The sequence below is a fragment of the Cibotium barometz genome, chromosome 8 (assembly GCF_041138505.1).
Source record: "Cibotium barometz isolate CiBa-2024 chromosome 8, ASM4113850v1, whole genome shotgun sequence".
NCBI classification, from domain to species: domain Eukaryota; kingdom Viridiplantae; phylum Streptophyta; class Polypodiopsida; order Cyatheales; family Cibotiaceae; genus Cibotium; species Cibotium barometz.
In genome coordinates this window covers 19,232,499-19,240,664 of record NC_141053.1, presented here as the reverse complement: position 1 = coordinate 19,240,664, position 8,166 = coordinate 19,232,499, and positions in this window count along the sequence as shown.

The following is an 8,166-nucleotide window of genomic DNA, read 5'->3' as shown; positions in this document are numbered from 1 at the left end:
TATCTTGCTAATGTTGTGGAATTCTCTCTTCATTCTTGTGCCTCAAGTCTCTTTGTCTAAGTGGAGCTAAGATCAGTAACATTAGATGTAGCATGATGTTAGTAGTTAGTAGCACCTAACACTTGATCCTCCAAGGCCTTCACATGATGAACTTGGAGAGCCACGAGCTCCTCAATCTGCTTTCTCTGCCTGGTTGATCTATTGCGAGTGCTCCTCTCCATATAATCCATAAGATATCTTGCTAATGTCGTGGAATTCTCTCTTCATTCTTGTGCCTCAAGTCTCTTTGTCTAAGTGGAGCTAAGATCAGTAACATTAGATGTAGCATGATGTTAGTAGTTATAGTTTTGTTCAAAATTGCTTCTATAAAGCCCCCAGGCTAACAAACCCTTTGTTTTAAACATAAACATAAAGGAAACACGCATAGACACTAGCATCTAGCTCACCGCCCAACCACAAATTCGTTCAAGCTCACCCTCGAGCAGAGGGGGATAGTAGCATCCAAGACATGGCTACATGTGCGAAGTCCATGGCATCCCATACAACTGGTACACACCCATTAGATGTAAGCACATCGTAGTCTCAATGGCTCAAGTCTAGGTCTAAGAAGCGCTCTCTCAAATTGACTCATAAAGTCGCTTATATAAGCCTCCTATAAAGCAAGAGCCAAATATAGTGCGTATCTCATAAAAGCTACTAACCCCTAGGCTATGGTTAACCTAGCCTGCAGATCTTAACCCTTGTTAGCCTTGAGATATAACATACTTACCCCCTTAATCCATTGTCATGAAGGTTAGGGATCTCCTCCACTGGCATAACCTCATCACCTTCACCTAAATGTTCTTTCAAACGACTAGTGTGAAATACAAGGTGAATCTTCTTTCCAGAAGGTAGTGCTAAACCGTTAAGTCAAATCACTAATCTTCTTTGTGATCTAGTAAGGACCTCAACATCGAGAAGATAACTTGTAATGCTTTCTAGTACTTTGGAACTTTTTAAGACACACCCACATGCCCTCTCGTAGAACTTTTGGGGTCCCCATCGTGTCGGTTAGGATAAAGCTGGGCATGATCTTGAGCACTCTTTACACTTTCCAACTATGGAGGATACGTTGAGGGCATATGTCTCCAAGAGACAATCTGAGTGGGAAAGGTATCTTCCATAGATAGATTTTGCTTAGTAAGCATGCGACTACTGGTTTTGGTCCATATGCTTATGTACAATTATTAGCTGAAGTCACCCATTGTTGTAGTACTACGACATGTCAAGTTGCAATCAGCAATGGATTTCTTGCAGGATATGCATGATATGTTGAAAGTTACAAGAGTGCTCAAGATCGTGCTCAGTTTTATGCTAACCAAAAATGTACCCTGAGAGTTTTATGAGAGGGCATGCGGGTGTATCTTAAAGTCCCAAAGGATTCTAAGATGAAGATAACTTGTAATGCTTGCCAATTCTTATCATCTTAGAGTCCTTTGGGACTTTAAGATACACCCACATTCCCTCTCGTAACACTCTTGAGGTATGGCGTTGGTTCACATAAAACTGAGCACGATCTTGAGCACTCTTTACGCTTTCCCTGCAACTTTCAACATATTTTGCATATCTTGCAACAAATCCTCTACTGAGTGCAACTTAACTAAAGAGAATGTGGGAGAGAGAGAGCTTGAGTTCCTTGCAAGCAAAACACAAACACACACAAGAGAGTGTAAGACACAAGAGAGATGGATGGCTGAATTTTCTTCTGTTCTCTACAACCATATAACTAAAAGATAAGAGTACATACATAAAGAGAAAGTACTCTCCTACAACAACATACAAAATGGTCGGTCTATACTGTGAACCCGACTATATGAGCTGGTGCTATAACTATGTCATAACTCTAGTACTCCAAAGTGGCTATCACACAACCTGTCATCCACCATAATCTCACCAACCATGCCAGTGGCATAAGTGCGGAACCTGTCACACCCAGGCGGATCATCAATGTCCGCCGTAGCACTAGTTGAGCTTGATATCTCAACACTCCCCCTCGAGCTTAACTCCACACACTGCACTCCAAGTAAGCTCCTAAACATGTGGAGCTTCTCTATACCCAATGCCCTTGTGAAGATGTTAGCCACGTGATCCTCGTTGTTTGCTCACATATACCAAATCTACATCACCTGCTACTAGAACTAGTCCGAGGACCTAGTCGACGCGGATCATGTACGCTGCTACCTTAGCGTGTCGTACTACGCTCTCCAAGTGTGCTTAGCCGGATAGTACATTGATATGAACTGTGGCTACACCTTCGTAACTCCAGATACCCGCATCAGTTTATGGTAACTAATTGATAAGAAAGTCCTACCTTTACTAATCTCGAACTTGGTGGTGAAACTTTACTCCTGCATACTTATCGGTCTAGATGCATACTTATCGGTGTCAAACCCTCCTGTATCTTCCCATGAATAACCAAAAAGGGGAGGGGGAAGGTGGTGAAACTTTACTCCTGCATACTTATCGGTCTAGATGCATACTTATCGATGTCAAACCCTCCTGTATCTTCCCCTCCCGTGAATAACCAAAAAAGAGAGGGGGAAGGAGGATCCTCCTCATCCTTATCATCACTCGACAATATATTGTTAGAACTGTACATGAGATTCCCACCTTATACGGCTCCTTTTTTTTTATAGGGGTGGGGGGGTGGTTGTGTCGCAAATCGAACACTCATTAAGATTTTGTACGGTGTTCAGTAGGTTTAATTCCTACTGCATCGAAAAGAGATTGATACTTCTTTACTCAACATACACCCGCTTCTTGAGTCGATGGTTTCGATGTAGTATCCGTACTTTATTGAGTCCGGGAGAAGGGTCCCTCTCCACCCCAACTCTTAGCTACCTTGGTATGAAGACACATGTACGCTATGCCGCCTTATCCTTACTATGCTTTTCTTTTCTATAGTATGCAGCTCTTGCTTTAGCTACAATTTCCTTGCCTTTGTGTTGCCTTGCTATAACTTTCCACTTTTAATGTCATTCAGATTTTTATAGCAATTCTTTGTCATGTGTCCTAGTTTGCCAAAATAATAGCATTATTTGCTATTTGCATTCTCATTTCTTTGCCAAACACCACGGACTCTTTGGCTCCCCTTGCCTCTAGACTACTCTAGTTTGGCTTCTTCCACCTGTGTATGATTATTGCTGTGAATCATTGGACTGTTGTTGTCTAGAATTCTGATTTCCTTGTTCGACCACCACCTTGGCCTTGACCACGACCTCTATCTCTGCCTCTACCTAAATTGGAGTAGAAGGCTTGTCCTAATGTGTTCTTGCTTTATGAAGAAGAGTCCTCATCTAAAGACTCTTCTTCTATGATCAGCATAGACACCAAGTCCCGAAAGTTGGGAATATTCTCTCCTGACTGCAATGGAGGTCTTAACTGGCTTGTACTCTTTCCCAAGCCCATTTAAATAGACACTTACCAAGTCATCATCTTGCACCGATACATTGATAGACCTAATGTATTCAACAATTCCCTTGATCTTTAAAGCATACTCATTCATAGACATGCTTTTCTTTTCCACAATATGCAGCTCTTGCTTTAGCTACAATTTCCTTGACTTTGTGTTGGTCTGGAACATCTGCACCAGATTCTACCACACAACTGCTGGAGTGTTAGCATCCTATATGTGTCCTATCATCGTGTCTATGACACTATTTGAAAGCCAATACATGAATTTCCTTGCACCCTCGTTCTAATTCTTGAATGCCTTTATGTCTACTGGAGTGTTGGCATCCTGTATGTGTCCTATCATCGTGTCTGTGACACTATTTAACACCAGATTCTACCACACAACTGTTGGAGTGTTGGCATCCTGTATGTGTCCTATCATCGTGTCTGTGACACTATTTGAAAGCCAATACATGAATTTCCTTGCACCCTCATTCTAATTCTTGAATGCCTTTATGTCTGCTGGAGTGGCATTCTCTTCAGATAACTTAGGAGGCTCCACATTGTCTCCTATGACATAGTCTCAAAATCCTTTACCCTAAGAAAATTGGTCATTCTGAACTTCCAGGCATGGAAGTTGTTCCTGTCTAACTTCTCACTGTTTGATTGATTCTGTCAAACATGTTTTCAATAAAAAATTTACAACAGACAAATTCTGTGTGCAAACTGTAACACAACAATATCTTCTGTGACTATTACAACGGTACTTCAACATAACATGTAGCTTATCAGATTTGACCAAAGTACATGTACATACACCCAATGTCAATAATACATGTACAAACACTGTCTACACTCCCAAAATGCACTGCTGCACATAACCAGATTTGGACTAGCAATAGTTCTCAACCAGAACTTCTCGAAACTCTCAAAAATACCTTATAGTGACAAAACTGAGACTGGGACGTGCCCAAAACTGCGTACCACACACAGGCACCTCCAAGCCTACGAAGACAGCTCCTCAATTGAAGATGTGTACCTCTAGAGAGTGTTGTATCTAAAACCAAGAAGGGAAAGAGATGATGATGCTCTTACCCATGTACCGCTTCCTTTCTTGCTTGTTCTTGCCTCTTTCTTACTTCCTTAGCTCTCACACAGAATGGAGCTCTGATACCATAAAGAGAATGTGGGGGAGAGAGAGAGAGCTTGAGTTCCTTGCATGCAAAACACACACACGCACACACACACACATACAAGAGAGTGCAAGACACAAGAGAGAGATGGATGGTTGAATTTTCTTCTATCTTCTTCTCTTCTCTACAACCATATAACTAAAAGATAAGAATACATACGTAAACAGATTTTACTCTCCTACAACAACATACAAAATGGTTGATCTATATGAACTTGACTATATGAGTTGGCACTATAACTATGCCATAACTCTAGTACTCCAAAATGACTATCCCATAGCTTGTCACACCCACTAGCAACATATCGACCATAATCTCACCAACCATGCTAGTGGCATAAGTGCGAAAGTTGTCACACCCGGGCGGGTCATCAATGTTTGCCGTAGCACTAATTAAGCTAGATATCTCAACATTGACTCCCCATAGTCCTATGACAATGGGTCACTTCGGATGATAACCATACATAAGCATAAATAGGCTAAAAGACAATAGCCATATGCTAACTACTATTATAAGAAAACTCAACCTCTAGAAGATACCTTTCCCACTTAGGTTTTCTCGTGGAGACATGTATCCTCAGCATATCCCCATAGTCTGATTCACCCTCTTTGTGTCTTCTTCAGATGATGTGAAGATGACATGCCCAAGTGTACATTGATTGCTAGAATTATGTAGTGAATTATGGATCTCAGTCACACTAATAATCTCCTCATGCAATCCATAGATTTTATACTATTACTCCACAAAGAGTTGAGCCAACTCGTGACACTTTAATGACTCCACAAAGAGTTAAGAAAACTCGTGACTCTTTAATGACTTGGTAAAGATAAATCTATCCATTCTTGTCAATTGGTCAACTACGGCGGTCGAGATTAAGTCATGACCCCTAATAGTCCGGGGTAAACCAACTACAGAAATCCATTGAGACACTTTGCCACTTGTTCTCAGGAATTTGCAATGGATGCAATAACCTTCTAGCTCTAAGCATTTCAGCTTTATTAACCTAGCACTAGGTATAGATCCACACATAATCCTCAACAAAGGAATTCATGTGCGATGGATAGAAATGTGAACCAGCCGAGGCTAAGGTTTTATGTATGCCCAAATGCCTCGCACTAGGTGCATCATGGCACTCATGCAATATGAAAGCTTAGATGCATCTAGATCACTGGTGGGGGCACACAAACCTTGCCATCCTTGAATAATAATAAACCTCTAATGGAATACTCTTCCAATATCTTTCTCTCAATATCACTCATCGGAGTGTCTGGAACACTCAGATCTTGTGGGTTATAACTGGCATGGACCAATTGCCCAACCAAAATGGGAATCACATTGGTAATACCCTTTGAGAGATAGATAAAAGATAGTTGCTATCTCAACAAAAGAGACAGAATTGATCTTTGGGATCTTACTCGATTGGTTGCTTCCTTACAGTGGTAATGGATCTCAAAGTCAAACTCTTACATGAGGTCAACCTATCTGGCCTTCCACCTCAGGTCGGGTTGATCACAAATATACTTTAATGAGTGGTGATCCAGTCTAGACTACAATCGGCACCCATACAAACAGTGTCTCCAAATTTTAATCGCATGGATAACATCTAGAAGCTCCTTTTCCTGGGTAGGATACCTTATGATCTATGTCTCTAAAGGCTTCTTGCTTTCAAAGGCTATGGGTCTCTGGTCGAGGAAAATGGCAGCATCTATTGCATAATCACTAGCATCCATTTAAACCACAAAAAGTTTACTAGGATCCACAATTGACAACATAGGTGCTGAGGTGAACGGCTCCTTCAATGCTCTGAAACATTGCCAAAGGATGTGGTGAGGTCTTGGCAGCAACGACATGGCCAGTAAGCTCAACCCACTAGTGAGTGTCAGCATTGGAAATCTTGGGGGAGCTGAAAAATCATCGGTCTCAGGGGAAAGAAATGGTTTGTGAGAGACCAATCAATAGTATCCTTGAGGGTGTGAGAGAGGTGGGTATGGGATGCTTTACGAGAAGAAGAAGGTTGACCGAAGCTATTGTGGTTGGAGGCTCGGATGAAGTGGGAATGGGAGGTCACAGAGTGACAGTAGATTGGGCTCCACATGCCTCCCTTGGGGTAGAGAAGCCCTGAGGCCTAAACATATCATTGGCAAAGGAGCTTCTTATTCTTGGGTGGATTGGGGAAAATGGAAGGTGGCGGCCATTAGGGGAGAATTGCAATTAATTTCAAGCCTTTTTCCTCTACAGAGAGAAAGGGTATGGACCAATAGGAAGAGAGCCTCCGTAACGAAACTTTTGATAATTAGGTGTTTTTCATATATTCTTTTTATGAATATATTATTAATTGAAAAAAACAAATGGCATTTACAAAATACTTAGACCACGGTTTATATTGATAGTTCATTATGCACATGAAAACTAGAGTGTTGTTAGCTCATTTAATAAAGGTGGTTTTTCCCTCTAAAAATTCTTCGAATTTCCCAGCTCATTTAATAAATGGATTTCCCTCTAAGAATTTCACACGTTTTTGAATTTCTCTCTTCTTCCATCTTCTTGCATTTTGAAGGTTATCTCTTTTTCATTTGCGTTTAGCTTGCATTTGCTTCAATGGCAACCTCATGTCCTAGGTGCTCAATAGCTTTGATATGGATGATTAAAGATGGATTCCTATCAGTATCTCTATTGGTGGTTGGCTTATGTTACAGACAAGGAAGAGGAAAAATTCAATGAATGAGTTCATAGATACTTGCAAAGGCAAAGTTAAAGATTTCAAGCTATCTGACACACACAGGTAGGAGCATTAAAGAAGTCCTTATACAGCATGCCTATATGCACTCAGAACTAGGTTTGCAAAGTTTGCCTAATGGCATGCCACTCCATAGACCAAACTGTAAGTGAATTTTTTGTATTCTTTTTATTTGTGTGTTGCAAAAGACATGATTATTTTATGATAGAGAAATCTATATGAATGTGATAATGTATCATCCCTCCCATTGTCTTAGTACCACTCTTTCCTCCTACACAAACAAGTAAAATATTATGGAAATTCAGAAATAAAATAGAAAAGGTAGCAAACTTATTTAACTCCCGTGTATTTTGAAAGAAGGGTTGTCGAAATGCTCGATGTCGATGGCGTTCTACGAAGAATAAAAATAATAATCCAATTATCACCTTGATGTCAATAATTCAGAGAAAGAAGTCCGTTCAAAGCCACTTCGAAAAATCTTCAGAAATATTGCTGAGAGATAATGCCCAAAACCTTTGTTGTTGTTGCAAGAGACTTTTAAATGAATATGAAGATTTTTTTTTTGAATTGTGGCCCCTTTTCTTCTTTGAAACCCTCAAAAGCTTTTGAAATTAAGCTTGTATATAAGCTTATCAATTAAGCTTATATATATATATATATATATATATAAAGATTTAAGTTATAAAGCTTTTAATACTAAGCTTATTAAGCTTTGCAAATCTTCACCAAACCAGCTGATGGCATGTATACTATGCACAAAGGGGGCTTGACCGACTGCGCAGCAGCAAAAGGGAGAACTTGATC